Here is a 22,025-nt window from a genome sequence, read left to right as displayed (position 1 = left end):
CGCGGTGGCTCACGCCTGTAATCCCAGCACTTTGGGAGGCCGAGGCGGGCGGATCACAAGGTCAGGAGATCGAGACCACGGTGAAACCCCGTCTCTACTAAAAATACAAAAAATTAGCCGGACGCGGTTGTGGGCGCCTGTAGTCCCAGCTACTCGGGAGGCTGAGGCAGGAGAATGGCGTGAACCCGGGAGGCGGAGCTTGCAGTGAGCCGAGATCGCGCCACTGCACTCCAGCCTGGGCTGGGCGACAGAGCGAGACTCCGTCTCAAAAAAAAAAAAAAAAAAAAAAAAAAAACAAGAGAATATGAATAGCATGTGAAGGATAAGGAGAGAAAGAAGCTGAGGATGATGTTTCGACGTCAGGAAAACAATTAGGAGCATGATGGGCACTTTGTACAAGGATAAGGAGGGGCAAAAATGAAGTTTGAGTACAAGATAATAAGGTCAGGTCATAGATGGATTGAGTCAGAGGCGCTTTGTGAAATATAGAAGTAGATAGTAAGTGGCCTGCTTGATGGTGTGCTGGGAATATAGATTATTTACACGTGAGTAGTCCCACCCCCTCCCTGTTCCCCCTACCCAATAAGGTCTTGGCCAGAATAAGCTGTCTTCTTCTTTATCCTCAAAGGAGAATTTGGTCTTCGTCAGTCTAGTTCTTGAGCTTTTATCATGCTAGGCAAAAAAAAGGGTGGAGAAAAGAAAACATGGGCAAATGATGAGGTATGTAGGGAGAAGAGTAAAAAAAGACAAAAAACAGTTGTGAGTGAGAGACTCGGGGTCAGTCTGGAGAAAATGGGAGCCTGTAACAAAGGGAGTAAGCCTTGAGTGTGGAAGTGAGGAGATGATAGCGGTTTTAAGAAATAATGCTGATCTGTAACCTACATGCTACTATATTCTTCAAGAGAAGTAAGTTAAGAGCAGTTCTGGCATACTATTGCTTTTAGTTGCTGGACTATATTTCTTCAAATGCAACATCAAACTGAGATTTGGCCAGGTAGGGCTTGGAAGTCACACAACTAGGTGGAGCTCAAAAGATGGTTCTATGTGGACAATGCACATAACTGAAACGATGGAAATGGATAAGATTACTCAATGGCATATGAGAAGAATGCTTAGAATAGAATCCTGAAACAGTCCAACAATTAAGAGACTAGGAGGGGGAACTGAGAAGGTAGATGACCAGCAAATATCTATCTTACCTTTCAATACTATGTTATTTTTAAAGGCTTTGTATGTGACCATTTTGTCTTATCATGTAAAATCATCCTACCAGGCTGGGTGCAGCTGGCTCACGCCTGTAATCCCAGCACTTTGGGAAGCCAAGGCAGGTGGATCACGAGGTCAGGAGATTGAGACCATCCTGGCCAACACGGTGAAACCCCGTCTCTACTAAAACACAAAAAATTAGTCAGGCATGGTGGCACGTGCCTGTAATCCCAGCTACTCGGGAGGCTGAGGCAGGGAAATTGCTTGAACCCGGGAGGCGGAGGTTACAGTGACCCATGATTGCACCACTGCACTACAGCCTGGTGACAGAGCAAGACTCCATCTCAAAATAAATAAATAAATAAATAAATAAATAAATAAATAAATAAATAAAATCATTCTATAAACAGGCTGGTGGGATAGATAAAATTTATTATCCCCCTATGAAAGGTAAAGCAGCCCAGCCCCAGAGACAGATATAAAGGGATTTTCAGAAAGTCACATGGCAAGTTAACGTCAAAATGGGTCTCACAGATCTAGGTCCCCTAACTTTTGTAATGCCATTCAAGGGCTGGGTGTTATGCCTATGTGATCCTTTGGAAATGTCTCAGAAACATTTTATTTTTGACCTTATTACTTTGACTAGCATACATAAACTTCCAGGAGCAGAAGAGTCTTCTCTCTTCCCTGCCCCTATTGCCTGCTAAGTGACTTACTGCCACTAGACATCATGTTAAAGAGCTTGGAACAATTAGTAAGAAAAACGAAAACTGAGTATGATTAATTGTATAATTTGGGACAAGTTTAAACCATAAAACCGCTTTATGAAACTGGAAAAGTAGGAGGATCCGTGCTCAGTCTACTCACATCTGTCCAATACACACACATGTTAAACACAGGGCCTGTTAACACCTTGCTATTAATAAAAGCAACCCATGCAAACTATAATTTATGGATTTCTAAACATGGAGCTCACTTTTGGAAAACCTTGGACATGAAGGCTTTGTCACCCCAAAATCTACTTTTCACTTTGGGAAAACAAATGGAATTTTGTCCCTTGACAAAGCTCATTATTCCAATTAAGGAGGGATGGTTAAGTAAAACTACTGCCTATCTTTAGAGTCTGTCTCAAATCACTATTATGTATCTGTGTAATTCTGCCCTCAATTTATACAAACCACAGAAATATTCAAATAAATGAGCAAAACTTCCCCCGTTATTTACCTAATATCTGTTTTAAAGAAAGAAAATATATCAAGGCTCACATTTTTGCTCTGGGACTATAACTCAAAGATGATGATCTGAGATATTCAAAATGAAGAGTTAGGTGCTTTAAAAATGAATGTAATGAATAACATTTAAATATGATTTAAATATTTAAAGTGCAGGAGAGTTCTGTGAAGAGCTTTTGCTTTCTTTCCTATTCTAATTACTAACCAAATAAAATAAATGCCTGATAAAGAAAAAACAAGTTATTAATAGTCCATACTAAATTCATACATTGAAATTAACATAAGGAATATAATGGTATAAATTCTTGTTAACAGCTTATTACAGTAAATACAACCACAAAAATCTATGTTGGTGTTATTTCTAAATATTTTGAAAAAGCTCAGTTTCTTAGAAACTTTCCTACAAAATTATAAGACCTCCATCAATGAACACTCATTATCACACTTGGCTTGAGAAGTTTCACCAGAAAACTGCATCTTAGACACCGCAGTGCGACCGGATTCATACGCTACCATGCTGCCAAGCTGATTCACCATCTCAACAGCACAAAACGCTCTGGAGTGCAGAAGTTGGCTTTCAAAAACGGCTGGAAGCCCTTTTAAAGGCCTGAATCAGAAGTATAAATAATTTCATAACCAAATACCATTAGAAAATCCTGTTGTGATGGATAAATACCCATGAATCACAGCTGTCTCTCAGCATAAGCCAGGCAGCAACTAATTAGCTTCTAAGAAGCACATGAAGCTACCTTTTAATAATAATGCTTCTTGAACAAGAAGGATTATGATGTTCTAATTTCATTTTGTAAATTATTGCTTTATCATCTCTAAATAAATAATTTTAATAAAAAGAAACAGAATCTGTCAAAGGAATCAGTATCCCTCGCTGTAGTTGTTTTGGTTTGGCTGTCTTGCTCAGGGCTGATATGTTTACATTTTTCTAAACAGTCAAGTATCTACGGTTACTACATTGTTAACAATCTAGAATTCAGTTTCTACTTTTTTCTAATAAGGCTTAGGACACTCAGAAAAGATGCTGGGAAACTTCAAAGTGCACAAAATACCAACATAAAATGCCTGTAACAGAAGAGTCAGGTTATAAGAAAAGATTCTCTCTATACAAATAACTAGCAGCATCAATGGTCTACAGACTTAAAGAGCTCTTAACATAGTATTACAAACATGTCATCAGCCTTTCAACTCATTGCAGTCTCCCATGGCCTAAAATGGCCACTTCTGTTAGACTGCTTGAGAATATTCTCTCTGTCTATGTCCTTTTTCACTGGTAACATCTCAGTAGAGCCTGTATCACATTTGTCTCTCCAAGCAGGACTACAAGCCTGTTAATGGAATGATCAGATTTCACATATCTTCTGTACTATAAATTGCCTAAGTGTCAAGCCTAAGGGCATAGAGTAAGGTATTGATTAGTGAAAAGTTATTGATTAGTACTATGGAATGCATACACAAAACTATATTCTTTTAAACTAGTGTTAACTGATTGGTTTTAACTGATTGGTTTCCTTAATGATATTCAACAGGGAAAATTTGGAAACTACAGACAAGAAGTAAAGTGAATAAAAATTACCTCGAATCACCCATAGATAACCACTGTTTAAATTTGTTTATAACTGTCAGTATTTTTTCTACAAATCTATAGTTTTCACTCATACTGCATTTTCCTTCTCTTTGAAATACTCAAAGGGTCTGAAACTTGTTACATAAGCTAGGCAGGTACCACTAATATAGAAGACCAACTGAGTGGAAGATATTAAGCTGCTTGCATAACAACTAAGGCACAACACACTCCACAGGCCAAAAAACAGCCAAACAAAACACATCTCTACAGAGGCACAGACAACAAACCCTGGTTTGGCATCCTTGTAGTACAAAATCATTTTAAATAACAGTATAATTTCCAATACTAAGATATAACTTACGTAACCATTCCCTTCTTATTCCATACTAGAGTCTTACATACACACTAGAATGGAAAGCTTGTAGCTTTCAGATATTGGAAGTAAGTTCTGCTTTTTGGACAGAATGTTCATCAATTAAATTAAGTTTAAGTTTAGTATCATAATAGTAGTGTTATAAAGAGAACAACACTGGGTAAGAAAGGCCAGGGAAAAACACAGAGAAAGAAACAATTTCTTGACAGGAAGTGATGGCAAGAAAAGAAATTGATATTCAAGAAATTTCCTAAAATAGATTTAAGAGGTTATAAAAAAATATGGGAAAGATCACTGTATGAAGTGCCACATAAGCAGAAGCAGTATGTGCTTCCACCTGAAAAGTGGAATGCACAAAGGTTAATAAGAAATCAATATGCTTTCCCCAAGGCAGTGAATTTAACAAGCAGCAACATAAGTGGTGCTTCATCATATTTAACTCTATGTGACATCTACAGGCAAATGTTCTAAGAACAACAGTGTGGCCTAAATCAGAGCTAAAAGGATGTGAATCACCTGAATACAGATGATAATTGCATAGGTGTCAATGAAATGCACAAGAAATATGTACAGAATATGACTAGCCCAGGACTAGAATTTAGTTGTAGAAATGCTCATGCAATAAAGGGCTGAGGAGTAAAATAGAAGAAACTATTGAAGGAAACACTAGAGTTGCAAAATAATAAATGAACACAGTCCCCCCCCCCAATTTTTTAAGCTGTTCTTCAGTATAAGATGACGTGACCTTGCCTAAAAAGTAGAACCCAGAAGGCAAAAGGGTCTCAAAAAAATAAAAATAAAAACAAAGCAGAAACGAAGAGCCAAGAGGAGGGAATCAAATCACAAGACAATAGGCTAAAATTAAATAGGGAAATGAGTAGCACAAGGAAGGACTGTAAAAACACACGGATTTAATAGCAGAATACGTAAATAATAACAAAAGTAAACCCAATTCTGTACACAGTAAAAAGTAGAAATGAAGCTGTGTGAAGTCTGAATCAGAAGTATAGAACGTCAATTTAATATGCTCTCCATGATCAGAAAGCAAAGGAAATTGCAATGATAAAATGTATTGTTGAGAAAGAAACCATTATAAGAAAAATAAATGAGCTCAGGTATAGGCGCTAAAGCTGGAAACATCCTATACAATTTTCTGATTTGCAAGGTTAATAAAAATTGATTTAAAAAATTTTTATGGATGGGGCAGGAAGAAAAAACATCTTGTCAACAAAGTAATAAAAAGCAGATAATATGAAATGACATAGAGCAACAACTACAGATATTTGAGGGAAAATTATTGTGACTCAAGTGTTTTATTTAATATTTTACTTAATTTGGACTACAGAAATCCAGGTAAATAAGTACACTGCTGAGTGTCTCCTTAGCCATTTTTCCAATGGTTCTATTTTCCTAGTTGTAAGTAACATATTTCTTGAGCTACATTGGTAGAATTTCTTGACTTCTCTGATAACCACTTCAAGGCACTAACTAGTCTTTTTCTGTTCTAGCATGTGATAACAATGGCTAAGAATTTCACTTAGTTGGAACACTATGCCTGAATAATTTTTAAACAAAAATTTCTACTTATTTTTTCAACATTCAAAGAGGCACAGATTATAGAGCAACATAATGTCCACCTTAATTACCAAAGATCTCTGCTAATTATTTCCTGTGTCTGAAACTTAGACTGAATGGTCCTAGCCTTTGAATTTTTAAGTGGTAAAAATAATAAAAGCCACTCAGCAACAGATACTATCTTTATCAACCACTTCTAATATTATCTTTCTATCTAGGGTGTATAAATGTCCCTCTGCTGCTTACACTGGAAAATTTCTCTCTAGATAGATAGATAGATAGATAGATAGATAGATAGATAGATAGATAGACAGATAGACAGACAGACAGACAGATAGACAGAGAGACAGATAGATAGATAATTTGCTATATATATATTATATATATATTACATATAAATATATAGTAAAATCTTAACCAAGTAAACATGCAGAAGAAAAAGGCATGTCTCTAAGATCTACAAACAATGTTACATAACTTGTTTTCCCAGGGTCTTCAATGATAATCCATGGCAACCATAGTCCTCTAACTACAGTCAGTTTTCCAATGTTTGAGGAAAAACACAGCCAAATTAACCTTCATTTTCCCTTATTTTATAACTACAAAATAGGGAATTATTTTCTACATGCATACCTTTTGCACTTGATCTTCCAAGATACTTCTAAATTAGAAAATAGAAAAGTTTGTTACAGAGCAATGAGGAAACTGCCATCCTAAAATGAAACAAAAAGTCTGGTTTTTGGAGCTGTAGTTCTGTATCACCTGGCTTTCACCATAAAGCTAGATCTCACTAAAGATAAAAGGGAATGGACTGAAAAAAAAGAGGGAAGGTCATTCGATTCTCTTTACCATGTAGCCAAAATTATTTTAATAGACGTAACCAATTTCATATTTTGTTCTTCAGTAAACCAGCTATATACACATAACTCCAAATTGCTTAGTTCTTTGAAATGGCAGGCACTAATTATGGTGAAACATTTTACAACATTTGAACAAACTTTTTCCTGTAGGGCTGAAAAAGATTATATAGCTACCTAACACTTATGAAGAGTGATAAGCAAGATGCAAGATGCTGTAACTCTGGCTCATAATATTCTGAGAAATAGACTCCACATTATATGACAAATACTTCATGAACAAGTCAAATGACTGTGAAAAGGGCAGTATCATCTCTCTTAGGCTGGCTTTAGACAAGCTGATTAAAATAAACCCATGTATTACTCTCCATGGCTAATAAACATCTTTTCATTCTACTTGTAGATCTAGTGGCAGCTGTGACTCAGCCAACAGAGCCTAGCTCTTGCACAAATTAGCTGGCACGAATGCCGGCATTATCACTTATTTCTGCTGCAGTAACTCTGAGACACTGATACAGCCAGAATAGAGGTAGTGATTTCCTTTGACATATGATGAGGTAATAAAACTTTTGGCACTGCTGCCACTCATACTTTACCTCAATGATTTGACCGTAAAACACCTAGCTCCATTGTCTTATCCTTTTTTATTAGATTTCATAAACTCTCCATCTACAAGTATGCTAATGGCACATTTCAATACATTTCATTTATACAGAGTCAACACCCTATGCCAGAGGAGACAGAGGAAGTAGATAGAAAACTGGATGACAGATAGAAAAGCCAGACATATAGAAAGATAAAACAGATACACATTGAGTATGGAAAACCTCAAACTGTTTTTCCTCTGCTCTCACACCACAACAATCAACTTCTGACGAATCAGTTTCATGCTGAGGTTCCCAAACTCCCCCTTTAGGTTTGATTTCCTTGCTAGAGCAGCTCACAGAACTAAGGGAAAGTTGTTCACTGGTTTGTTCCAAAGGACATAATGATGGATGTAGATGAAGAAATACATAGGACAATGTATAGGGAAGGAGCACAGCACTTCCATGCCCTTCCTGAACGTGCCACCCTCCAGGAACCTCCATGTGTTCAGCTAGTTTCTTGGGCCTTTTATGGAGACTTCATTGAAAAGGCATGATTGAAGCATGGATAACCATGTCAAAATGTGATCGGACAAAAAGGGTATGATCTTACACTAACAGAATGAATGAGGAAACCCAGAAAGGCCTGTTGGATTCTTCTTGACCCTTCTGTGTGGCACTTCTTCCTCCAAGGGTATGAGGAGGACCCTCTCTGGACTGCGGGCCTTATAATCCACAATGGAAGATTAGAGTCCTGTCTTGGACAGTGAAAGAAGATCAAGAGAAGGCCAGGGAGAGATAGATTCTGTTTCCTGATCCTACTTCTGAGGCCCAAAGGGCCCCGATATTATTTTTTAAAGACTGTAACAAAGGGCTGTGGGAGTTGTAAGCCAGAAATTGTGGATGAAAATCTGTAGCAATGGATGGATGGATGGATGCATGGATGGATGGATACATGCATGAATGGATGGATGGATGCATGCATGGATGGATGGATGGATGGATGGATGGATGGATGGATGGATGGATGGATGGATGGATGGATGCATGCATGGATGGATGGATGGATACATGCATGGATGGATGGATGGATGCATGCATGCATGGATGGATGGATGGATGGATGGATGCATGGATGGATAGATAGCTCACGGTATCACAGACATATAGACAGATGTGGAAGGATGATGAATAGATGACAAGTAAATAATATATGATAGGTATATGGCTGAAGATAATTTACACTGATTTTCAAAGGGCTAACTTTAACTTGATGAAAACTACTTAAATAAGTAGCAGTAAATGCAAAAACTTAAAAACCTCCTTTTGTTACATTTGTTGTGGCAAGTTGTAAAGGATCCCCAAAATCCTAAGATTTCCTTTCTTTAGATATGCTCAACCTTAAGCTTGTGTGTTTATCTTCATACTTATGGAAAGGGATCAGAAATCAAAGCAGAAAGGAAAATTCCCACTTTTACTGGGTTGTTTTTTGCTTTAGTTTTTGTTTTGGTTTTAAATACAAAAGTAGGAAACAAGAAATAATCACTTTATTTTCGGCATACTCAATATTCTCACTGCTGCTAGAATTTCTTCATTAAACCACAGCTGACTTTTCAGCAGTAATAATGGAATCCAGAAAACAGTAAAATAGTATCTTCATTGCACAATCAACTTATGTTTCTAGTCCAACAGAAAAAAAATATCTTTCAAGAACAAGGGCAAAATCCCTAAATAAGGAAATTCTGAAAGTGTATTTTAGATAAACAATGATCCCAAATGCATAGTGCAAGAATAAAGATGCAGGAAGAAATCAAGAGCATAGAAAATGGTAAAATGTAGAAAATAAATTTTAAAGTCATTAACAGTATCTTGTGGTGTATAAATGCAAACTCAAGAAAAGAGAATCAAAAGACATGACAACAATAGAACTAAAATTGGGAGAAGGTTAAAGAAAGTTAATGTGCTTTAAGTTGCATATATTATTCAGAATAAAGATAAAGATATTATGTAACTTCAGATTTTCTTATGTTAAATATGTATGAGTAAAATTTCAGTGCAACTACTAAAAATATATGCAAATATAACTTCCAAACTACTTGAGAAAAAAATTGTATGAAAAAATATATATATACACACATGCAAGGCAATTCAAAAAGGCAAAAAGGAGAGAAAAAGAAGCATAAATAAGCTGGGAAAGAAAAGGCAACAGAAAATGGTAGATCTAATATGTATAAATGAATCAAATGTACCAAGTAAAAAGAAGAGCAATCAGCCTGGACTTAAAATTTACACTTTAGTCTTGTACAGGAAACATAACTTAAAATGACAGGAACAAGACTAAAAGCAAAAGGATAAAAAACATGAACAGAGAAAAGTCTAAACAAAAGTGAAGATAGCCATATTAATCCATACAACATAAACACTGAGGCAAAAAACATAACTGGAAACATAAAGGGTCATTCTGGGGAAGATACACAATAATAAAAAATAATACAGAGTTTTAAAAATACAGTGTAACAACTATGTACATATCATTTACATTGTATTAGGTACTACAAGTAATCTAGAGATGATTTAAGGTACACGGAAGCATAGGTGTTGGACATATGCCAATACTACACCATTTTATACAAGGGACTTGAACGTCCACAGAATTTGGTGTCCACACAAGTGGGGTGCTGAACCCAACCCCCCATGAACATCAAAAGATGACTATACTTTCCAAATTGATATACAGATTTAATACAGTTGACATTAAAACCTAAATAAATTTGTGGGGGGTTTCAAATTTAACAATCCAAAAAAAAAAAAAAAGGAAATTTAAAAGTTGATACTTTGCTGGAAGGACAAAGGGCCAAGATGAGTCACTACTCTTGAAAAATAAAGGAGGACTTCTCCTTCCCCATATCAAGATTTACTATAATGTTACTATAATAAACACAGTATACACAGAAAAAGAAAGACCATTAGAACAGAATAGAAAGCCCAGAATGAGACACACCCACACATCAGTTCTTGATATACAACAGAAGAGCTACTGGAGATCGGGGGAAAAAAGATGGACTTTTTCATAAATGGTAGTGAGACAACTGGGTATCTATGTGTAAAAAAATAACATTGAACCCCTATTTCTTATTATACACAAAAGTCAACTGTTAAAAATTGGTGGGTTAAAAAATACATACCAAAATTAAGCTTCTTAAGTTTTTAAGAGATAAGATAGGTGGTCTTGTGAGGCCACGGTTTTATAATCAGAAATCCTGCAATCTTCAATTTAATCTGTCCTAGCTGATGGTAGAGGGCAGTCCCCTGAGCAGAAATCAAGATTATTATTCATGAAAAACACTAAATTGATTATGTTCTTATTTTTGTAGCTTCAGGGGAAAAAAAATCTCAAAACCTCAAAAGATCCATCACTTGTGAACATGGATACTGATGTAAAGAAGTACTAATTATTTGCTGATAATGAAAAACAGAAAAAAAAAGCATATATATCTGCAGACTATCCGGAAAAAAATAGAAGACGTTTGTAACTTAAAACGTCAACACTCTAAGAAATTTTAGGAGTACTTCCAGAAGAGAAATCAATGGCTAAACTAAGTTTTACTGCATTGTATAAGCTTCCATATTTCTAGATGAAAATTACACTGAGTTTCCATGTTTAAAATAAAAGTACTAAGCTATTAGAAAAAAAAAATTAAAGGGTTTAGTATAAACATCCAAATTAAAGTTGTAGGAGCAAATTTTCCTAAAATATTCGAGAGTGACATTAACATTAATTATGCTCTAAATTTAGAGAAAAGTGTTCCTTTTGAAAGACTGATTTACTTATTCTGCTTTATCTATCTTTATGAGAACTTAGTGATGGAAGAATACGGAGCCATTATAACTCACATTTTAAGTGACATTGACCAAAAAAGTTAATAGCAGGCCAGCCACTATAAATACCATTTTTCTGGTATCTATTTTACAAGTTGTTTTTTATAGCTACCCTTTCATTAATGCTTCTATAAATACCATTCATCCAGTATCTATTTTACAAGTTATTTTATATAGATACCCCTTCATTAATGATTCTATAAATACCATTTTTCTGGTACCTATTTTACAGCTTATTTTATATAGATACGCCTTCATTAATGCCTCCAATCAACTTTTTATTTTATCCCTAGAAATGGGACAAATCCATACATTTCAGTAACTAAAAATCTCCCAGTGAAGTTTATTTGTCAGTTACTGATTATTCCACAACTTGTGACATTTCCGTTTTGAAGATAAAGGATAGACAGAAAAAACAGTTACAGGACTACTTTCTTTCACAAGAAGTAAAAGAAACTTTCACAAACTTTCACAAACAACATGCCCCAATATTTACTTGAAATCCACATTAGTTTTCCTTTGACAGACAGGGGAACAAGGAGACATTCCTGGCAACAACTCACTGAAGCATAATGCCTACATCTAAATTAGTAAAAAAAAAAACTGAAGAAGAAAAAAAAAGCAGCTGCTATGTCTCTATTCAGAATCACACAGCAGCTGTGAAAGCAGTTTTATTCTTCCACTTCCAAGTCAGTGATTCAAAACCCTTGCCCAGAAGTGTGCCAGCAACTACCACACTAATTGCAAAATTGCCATAGCAATGAAATGACAATAGCCATGCACGTTCATTTGGATGACCAAGCCGGGGCTATTTATAACTGGAATAATGACTCCAACAAGAAAGTCATAGAGGACGGGCTAATTAAGGTGTGCAAATCCAAATATGTTAAAGACTTGACTTCATGTTTTATTCAGCTTACCCCAGAAAAATGTTGACTATAATCCCATTAACTATTTTTTCCTTTTTTAAAAAATCAAACATCCATTCTTACACAAAATATATCAAACTTCGAATTATTTTTCTCCAGTGATTTCTGAATGAGATTTCTTCAGTACCAATTATAAATATCATTTAAAATATAAAATATATGGCCAGGCATGGTATGATGGCTCATGCCTATAATCCCAGCAGTTTCAGAGGCCAAGGTGAGAGGATCACTTCAAGTCAGGAGTTTGAGATCCGCCTGGGCAACACAGTAAGAACCTGTCTGTACAAAACATTTTTTAAAATTAGCCAAGCGTGGTGGTGCACACATGTGATCCCAGCTACTCAGGCAGCTGTGGCAGGAGAATCACTTGAGTCCACAAGTTCAAGGCTGCAGTGAGCTATAATCGCACCACTGTACTTCAGCCTGGGTGACAGAGAGAGACAGCCCTGTCTCTAAAATATATATACTATATTATGTGTACTGTGTATACATATATATTAATATGTACACTCACACATACATACACATATATCCCTAATCCATTTGTCATAAGAAAGTGGTCTTAACTTTTTAACATATGTTTCAAAAATAAATAGTAATCATTATTTTGATATATTTCAATGTAAATAAAAATACCTAATGTAGAGTCATTACTTACTGATAAAAGAAGGAAAGAACAAAAACGACAATAATCTCTGAAAGAGACTAACAGACTCCCACAGTGCAAGGAAATTCTTTTTAAAATCAAGGAAACTTCATTTAAGTATCCCACAGTGTTCTTCTGCCTTCTTAAAATTACCAAAATTGGAATCTACCACAAGCAAGCTACATCTCGTAGGAAAAGATCAGTAGATTGACTTGCCACCATAACAAATAGAGCAAAATATTTCATCAAACTTGTTACTGTTGCCATCAAGGATGCTGTTCAAGGCTATCACAAAAGACTAAGTGTTAGTGGTGAGAAACAACAGCAAAAATCACAGTGAATCATTATTATAGTACTAGAAATCCTTCAAAAACCTGTAACTGATGGTCAATTAATTAAATCAAACCTTATCAAATAAAATCCAATCTAAAAATTGATCATTTCAAAGAAAAATTATTTTTTCTTAAAACGGAATAATACTGATTAAAAGGAGCATTTAAAAACTAAATATTGATATCCTTAAAATTAAGTGATGCAGCAAAACAATCCCAGTTTTTTATTTCTAATTCATTCAGCAAATATTGTATATACTGATACCAGAAAGTTATACTTATCTTGAAAAGCTTAAATTTTAGATACTAAAAAATGCAAAGATAGAGCAGCAATATTTAAGTGAGACCAGAAAGCAAAATGAAGGTAACTCCAGTCCACAGGAGGCTACCTGAACAGGAATATCGACATGAAAATAAATTGTTGAGAGAACACGATAATTATGGATTATTCTGGCTATGTTAATAACTTACTCAAATCTCTCTGCCACCCTGCACAATCTGCCCTTTTATAAACTATTGTTGCCAGGCATGGTGGCTCACAACTATTTTATAATCCCCACACTTCGGAAAGCCAAGGCAGGAGAATTGCCTGAGCTTAGGAGTTCCAGACTAGCCTGGGAAACATAGTGAAACCTCATCTTTATATAAATAAATAAATAAATAAATAAATAAATAAATAAATAAATAAATCTAGGCATGGTAGTGCATGCCTGTAGTCCTAGCTACTCAGGAGGCTGAGGCAAGAGGATCACTTGAGCCCAGGAGATCAAGGCTGCAGTGGGCTGCTATCATACCACTGTACTCCAGCCTGGGCAACAGAGTGAGACTCTGTCTCAAACAAACAAACAATCAAACAAAAATTGTTAGCTGTCATCTAAGACTCTATAAATGTTCTACATGGCTTGGATACCTTATAACTTCTCTATCACAACCTGAAGTGACCCAAAGGGCCAGCTATTTTCAGAGGATACAAATATTCTATTGTGATACTTCATTACAAAACATAACCACGATGGAGATAAGATGACTCAGGAGCTAAACAATAATTTCTTAAATACCCTACCATGAGGAAGGTTTTACAAATGTGTTTCATTTCAAAATCTCACAAAAACACATTGAAATAGGTATTGTTAGCCCCATTTTACAACCAGCGTGACAAAACACCGAAGGTCACACAGTCAGTAAATGGCAAGACTGTCTAATCCTAATATTCATGTTTATGTGGCTAAACAGTCCCTCTAAAAGTATTTATACTTGGCACACTCTTCAAAAAGCTTTAGAAAACTTACACATTCAAAACAACTTAAGAAAACACACACATATTAAACGGATCATCCTAATCGAAGTAACTAAATGTAGAGGTTTGAGATTAAATATTTACAAATTTAACTTGGAGTCCCTGAAACCTACCACTCTCTCCAGGCAAAGAGGTGACCCAGAAATCTTCAGGCCTGCATCTCATGATGTATAATGCAATGAGCAAAAGAATAAACTGTATTGAGTATAACATTTAGTAAATGGCCCCAAAGCTAGCCATAAAACAAACCCACACATATTCCTGCTAGTTCTACTTAGTTAAAATATCTCTATCCTAAAGGAAAACTGAGTAGTACATCAATGTCTGGTCAGAGAAATAACATGTACTTTTAAAGAAAGGGATAAAGCATTAAAGACTATCAGCTCCTTCAGACTCCACCTAATAAATATTCACTAGGAGAAGATGTCCCACTATGTTCTAGAGGTAGAATTAAGATCTAAATAAGCAATAATAATCCATCACTTATTCAGAAAATGTTTAACACAACCAAGAATAAAATGCCATGCCTACACATAAAATGTAAAATACAAGGAACCGAGTGATGTAGCTGGAGACAAAAAAGTACAATTAATAAAAACACATAATTATGATGATGCATACTACAGTAAATGTACTCCTATGGATAAGAAAGACTCATGAGTTTGTTCATAAGAGGCAGAAGATTGCTTTGGGTTTGTCAGGCAGTTTCATGAACTAAGCTTGCAAGTTAAAATGAAGTCAATGAAAGGAAAATGAAGTCTTCATGATAAGATATCAGAGCCACGTAACTATCAAAAGCTAAATCTCAAAGTTGACAAAAAGCTTTTTTTCTCAAATTATGAGATTTATAAATCTTAAAGACTTAGTTTTACAATTCTTAGGAAAATTAATTTAAATAAACTCAAAGTAAATCATATATGTTATGTGTCATATAGACAGAACATGTTTGAATTTCAATAATGAACAATATTTGAGTTGCAGCTTTGCCACTTACACTTCATATGTAACCATGGGAAAATGACTTTTATCTGGTTCCCAGTGTACAAAACTGTAAATCGGGGGTGATACCAAGAGGCTTTAGGATTCAGTTAGCTAATGTATAGGATGCATGAGGAAAGCATAAGTGCTAGTTTACTACATAAATTCTTCTTTATTTTTAAGCAATAGGGTCTTCCGCTGTGCTCGGGCTGGAGTACAGTGGTGCAATCACAGCTCACTGCAGCCTTGAACCCCTGGGCTCAAGTGATCCTCCCACCTCAGCCTCCCAAGTAGCTACAGTCACGCGCCACCACGCCTGGCTAATTTTTTAATTTTTTATTTTGGTAGAGATGGGGTCTCACTTTGTTCCTGTTGCTGTTGTTGATAATGTATTTTGTATCTAAGAACCATGTTTATTTGAAAGAACTTTACTCTTCAGTAATAAAATGAGTATATTATTTAAACATAGTAAACATAGTTAATAGTTTCCAAATCCTTTTAAACCATTTTATTTATACAGACATGCTAATTCTATGTAATTGGTGTTAATTTCTAATACCATTCTGCCATCTCCCTAAACATATAGCTTTCTACTTAGTTTTGTTTTCATCATTCTACCAATACTAATTAGTATTACTATTACACATCTATTCAGGACTGCAGAAACTACTAATTTATTACACATCTATTCAGGACTACAGAAATATTAAAGCACATACAACTGCATGTGTCTTCTGTCTCCCCAAACTTTATATTAGTCAAAGAATATTCAGCATAAAATCCAATTTTTCTATTTACTTTTTCTCTTCTTTCTTCTTCACTGTTTAATCCCATAGACAGGTTGCTTCTGGTGAAAATAGATTATTCTTTTTTTCTTGTTGAAGACAGGGTCTCACTCTGTCACCCAGGCTGGTGCACACTGATGCAATCTTGGCTCACTGCAGCCTCAACCTCCTAGACTCAAGAAATCCTCCTGCCTCAGCCTCCTGAGTAGCTGGGGCAGCAGGCAACCACTACTATGCCCAGTTATTTATTTTTTGTTTTATTTTTATAGAGACAGGGTCTCACTATGTTGCCCAGGGTGGTCTCCAACTACTGGCCTCAAGTGATCCTCCCACCTCAGCATCCCAAAGTGCTGGGATTACAGGCATATACCTCTGACAAGTTTTACTAAAGAAAAATTATTTTGCATGGTTTACTTTTCACCAGTATCTTCTGGCCTGCTTCCAAAGATACCAGAATAACCTGGATCAATGATAGCCAGTGTTGCACAGTCTGTAGTATTTTCCACATGCTATGCCCAGTCCAGTATTATTACTACTGTAGTGATGAACACCAGTTTGGGCCAATATGGTATAGTACTCTATTGGGGAGTTCCTCAAAGCTGGGCACTTGTTAGTGAGGATGACCAATTTTGCTTTTTCCTATCTAATCATCTTCAGAATCTGCTTGTACCCCAGCATGTACTTTCCACTTTTCATAACAAGTTGGAGCCTAGAGTTGATCAACTCCAGTGACTTTTCCATCTTTTTTGCCACCATCATCTGCCTGGCTTAGGTACCAGATGGCACCCAACCATGAACAGCCACCAAGATGGCCAGGGAATGAGAAAAGCAAATCGTTCATTCTTATCATGGTGAACAAATATTTTGTTTCACAGAAAATTTAACCTTCAGAATTATAAATTTTTCCATAAATTTAAAAATAATGTACTCTACAAAAATGTTATCATAGACACAGCTGATAAATATCAAACTAACTTGAGTTCTCTTGTTTTTTTCTCATCCATTCACTGATAAGAGGTAAAAACAGCAGGAATATGGCCCAAAAACAAGTCACAAAGAAAGAGCTAGACAGCACCTGAACAATCAAGAGCTGACCATAGGGTCTTCTTGTTAAGAAAACATACATGGCTTAACGAATGTAATTACACATTATGCTTATTCATTAAATGCTTCCAAACAATCCTTTTAGTGGTATTTAGTAACAAATTTATCTCTCTTTTGCATCCATTCAATAAAAAAAATTGGGTGAAAACTACATGCACCTTAAATATGTCAAGAAATATACATAAATTAAGTCAGAGAAAAAAGAAAAGTCTCCTGAACTATGGTCTCCAGGAAAACAGCTGACATTTCTGTAATAGTACCTTTTATTATAATCCATTAGCAACTGCTAAATTACCAGCATCTACAGATGCTATCTTGCTACCATGGAAATGCAGAATATATGAATTAATTAGGGCTGTGGTTGGAAAAAAAAGGACAGAAGGGTGCCTAGTTTCTATAGGAAGCGGTTTCCTTCAATAGTGTTATTATTATTATTCATCTAACAAATATCTCATGTTTTAAAATCTAATTATTTGGCACGTAACCTTTTTTATCAGACAAGGCATCAGTTCTACATTACTTACTTGCTGATTTCTTCAATTCTGGATTTAATCAACAGGTTTCACATCAATACTGTGCACCCCTTTTTGCTGCTCATTATTTCTTATATACAATCAGTTTAAGAGAGCTATTTGTCATTGTTACAAAAACACTACTATCACCACGCTTCCTTTCCTTGAGAGGTAGTTTATAAACAAATTCCTGAATGGAGGTTTCCAAACACCAAAGTTATCCTGTGAATGCAGTAAAAATATTCCCTCAGAAAGGCATAAAGGGAATATGATATAACCTAATTTGTCATTTATTGTTAGTTTGACAAACAGTATTATTAGAAGGCCAGTTAGTCTGTATAAAATATATGTCAGGAAAAAAAAAATCAAAGACTTGTTAAAGTGTCTCTGGCAGAGACAGGGTAAAGAGTGCCCTGACAAACCAGTGAAAGGTTCTGCTTGATTTGGTAGATTTCTCTATATATTGGAAAGAAACCAAAACAACATGAACATTTATCAGTCACCAACTACACTGTACTAGGAATGCAAACAACTGCTTTGTTCTGATTACAAGTTCACCAAACAACCTTCCATAAAGATGTCAGATCCTTCTTCTGTAAGAAGAGACAGAACAAAAAACCCCAAAACACTGACCAGCTAAACAGGGCACTTCAATTTGCTTGGTACTTCTTACTTTACAAAAAGCATTCTGGTCGTTTCTCAAGTCTATTTTAGGTTGTGTTAATGGAAATAATCAGCTCTATCCCCAATCAACTCAATAAGAACTGAAAAGGAAAAAACCAACTTTACAGAACAGAAAAATGGAAGGCCAGAACCTGGATTTGGGTGACACCAAAGTAATGCCATCCAACAAGATCCTGTTTGAACAGCCATTTTACATCTTCCCTTAAATATCAATCTTCTCAATCTCTATTCAAAATGCTTTTCTTCAGTTGTGACCATCCTAGTTACTTCCCTTCACCCCTGCATGTCCTTTAAAAATTTTTTTATTGCAGCATTTTCTTATTCCTAACCACATAAAATAATAAAATCTGTTTGGCATTTTTGTCAAAGCACTTCCAAGTCATTATCTCATTTGATGCCTAGGGTCACCTTCGGAAATAAGCAGGACAAACATCAGCCTATATTTACATAAAGGAACAGACGACCCAACTGGTTATATGCAGGGATTTCAAGGTGTGGATTAGGGCAGTGGTTCTCAGATACGGCCTGCTGAATCCTCTTACCTAGCGACAACTGGCACCTACTGGACACATTTGCTAGTTACAACCAACAGAAGGAGTTTTGCTACTGGCACTTAGTGGATACAGGCCAGAAATGCTGCTAAGCATCTTACAAAGTCCACTTTGGGCTGCCTCACTGATCTACACATGTCTATTCTTTCACCACACTGTCTTGATTACTGTCACTTTTTAGTCATTCTTTTTATTTTACTATTATTTTTTAAGAGATAGAGTATTGCTCTGTTGCCCAGGCTGGTCGCAAACTTCTATTGATATGATGTGATTATTTAGTCTGTTGATGTGATGAATAACATCAATTTTAAAAAGCTGAATCAGTCTTGCATACTTGGGACAAATCTCACTTGATAATGGTATATAAGTCTTTTTGTGTAGTGTTGAATTCAATTTTATTTTATTTTTTTATTATTATTATTATACTTTAAGTTCTAGGGTACATGTGCATAACGTGCAGGTTTGTTACATATGTATACTTGTGCCATGTTGGTGTGCTGCACCCATCAACTCATCAGCACCCATCAACTAGTCATTTACATCAGGTATAACTCCCAATGCAATCCCTCCCCCCTCCCATGATAGGCCCCGGTGTGTGATGTTCCCCTTCCCGAGTCCAAGTGATCTCATTGTTCAGTTCCCACCTATGAATGAGAACATGTGGTGTTTGGTTTTCTGTTCTTGTGACAGTTTGCTGAGAATGATGGTTTCCAGCTGCATCCATGTCCCTACAAAGGACATGAACTCATCCTTTTTTATGGCTGCATAGTATTCCATGGTGTATATGTGCCACATTTTCTTAATCCAGTCTGTCACTGATGGACATTTGGGTTGATTGCAAGTCTTTGCTATGCTGAATAGTGCCGCAATAAACATACATGTGCATGTGTCTTTATAGCAGCATGGTTTATAATCCTTTGGGTATATACCCAGTAATGGGACGGCTGGGTCATATGGTACTTCTAGTTCTAGATCCTTGAGGAATTGCCATACTGTTTTCCATAACGGTTGAACTAGTTTACAATCCCACCAACAGTGTAAAAGTGTTCCTATTTCTCCACATCCTCTCCAGCACCTGTTGTTTCTTGACTTTTTAATGATCACCATTCTAACTGGTGTGAGACGGTATCTCATTGTGGTTTTGATTTGCATTTCTCTGATGGCCAGTGATGGTGAGCATTTTTTCATGTGTCTGTTGGCTGTATGAAAGTCTTCTTTTGAGAAATGTCTATTCATATCCTTTGCCCACTTTTTGATGGGGTTGTTTTTTTCTTGTAAATTTGTTTGAGTTCTTTGTAGGTTCTGGATTTAGGTCTTTGTCAGATGAGTAGATTGCAAAAATTTTCTCCCATTCTGTAGGTTGCCTGTTCACTCTGATGGTAGTTTCTTTTGCTGTGCAGAAGCTCTTTAGTTTAATTAGATCCCATTTGTCAATTTTGGCTTTTATTGCCGTTGCTTTTGGTGTTTTATACATGAAGTCCTTGCCCATGCCTATGTCCTGAATGGTATTACCTAGGTTTTCTTCTAGGGTTTTTATGGTATTAGGTCTAACATTTAAGTCTCTAATCCATCTTGAATTAATTTTCGTATAAGGAGTAAGGAAAAGATCCAGTTTCAGCTTTCTACTTATGGCTAGCCAATTTTCCCAGCACCATTTATTAAATAGGGAATCCTTTCCCCATTTCTTGTTTTTCTCAGGTTTGTTAAAGATCAGATGGCTGTAGACGTGTGGTATGATTTCTGAGGACTCTGTTCTGTTCCATTGGTCTATATCTCTGTTTTGGTACCAGTACCATGCTGTTTTGGTTACTGTAGCCTTGTAGTATAGTTTGAAGTCAGGTAGCGTGATGCCTCCAGCTTTGTTCTTTTGACTTAGGATTGTCTTGGCAATGCGGGCTCTTTTTTGGTTCCATATGGACAAACCCACAGCCAATATCATACTGAATGGGCAAAAACTGGAAAAATTCCCTTTGAAAACTGGCACAAGACAGGGATGCCCTCTCTCACCACTCCTATTCAACATAGTGTTGGAAGTTCTGGCTAGGGCAGTCAGGCAAGAGAAAGAAATCAAGGGTATTCAGTTAGGAAAAGAAGAAGTCAAATTGTCCCTCTTTGCAGATGACATGATTGTATATTTACAAAACCCCATTGTCTCAGCCCAAAATCTCCTTAAGCTGATAAGAAACTTCAGCAAAGTCTCAGGATACAAAATTAATGTGCAAAAATCACAAGCATTCTTATACAACAGTAACAGACAAACAGCCAAATCATGAATGAACTTCCATTCACAATTGCTTCAAAGAGAATAAAATACCTAGGAATCCAACTGACAAGGGATGTAAAGGACCTCTTCAAGGAGAACTACAAACCACTGCTCAGTGAAATAAAAGAGGACACAAACAAATGGAAGAACATACCATGCTCATGGATAGGAAGAATCAATATGGTGAAAATGGCCATACTGCCCAAGGTAATTTATAGATTCAATGCCATCCCCATCAAACTACCAATGAGTTTCTTCACAGAATTGGAATTCAATTTTATAATATTTTGTTGATGATTTCTACATACACTGAGAGATGAGAGATACTGGTCTATGTTTTCTTGTAAAGCATTTGTCTGGTTTTGATATTAACACTGGCTTCATAAAATGAGTTAGAAAATATTCCCTCTGCCTCCATCTTCTGAAGGAAATTCTAAACAACTGGTACAGTTTCTCTCTTAAATCTTTGGTAGAATTTACTTGTAAACCCATCTGAGCCTGTTGCTTTTAGTTTTGGAAGGTTAATTATTAATTCTATTTCCTCGATAAATATAGAGTTAGTCAGATTGTCTATTTCTTTTTGAGTGAGTTTTGGTATATTGTATCTTTCAGGGAATTAGTCCATTTCATCTAGGTTATCAAACTTGTAGGGACAGAGT

At 35.9% G+C, this 22,025-nt stretch overlaps 1 protein-coding gene and 1 pseudogene across 2 annotated transcripts in view; both read right to left on the bottom strand.

Moving 5' to 3' along the window:
• Window positions 1-22,025, bottom strand: part of LOC105470142 (solute carrier family 2 member 13) — a 369,854-nt gene that overhangs the window by 312,397 nt on the left and 35,432 nt on the right. The window lies entirely within an intron of this gene.
• LOC139356806 (large ribosomal subunit protein eL30 pseudogene) lies at window positions 683-20,369 on the bottom strand (annotated as a pseudogene).

The sequence above is a fragment of the Macaca nemestrina genome, chromosome 10, assembly GCF_043159975.1.
Source record: "Macaca nemestrina isolate mMacNem1 chromosome 10, mMacNem.hap1, whole genome shotgun sequence".
Classification (NCBI taxonomy): domain Eukaryota; kingdom Metazoa; phylum Chordata; class Mammalia; order Primates; family Cercopithecidae; genus Macaca; species Macaca nemestrina.
This window is presented reverse-complemented; position numbering and strand designations above follow the sequence as displayed.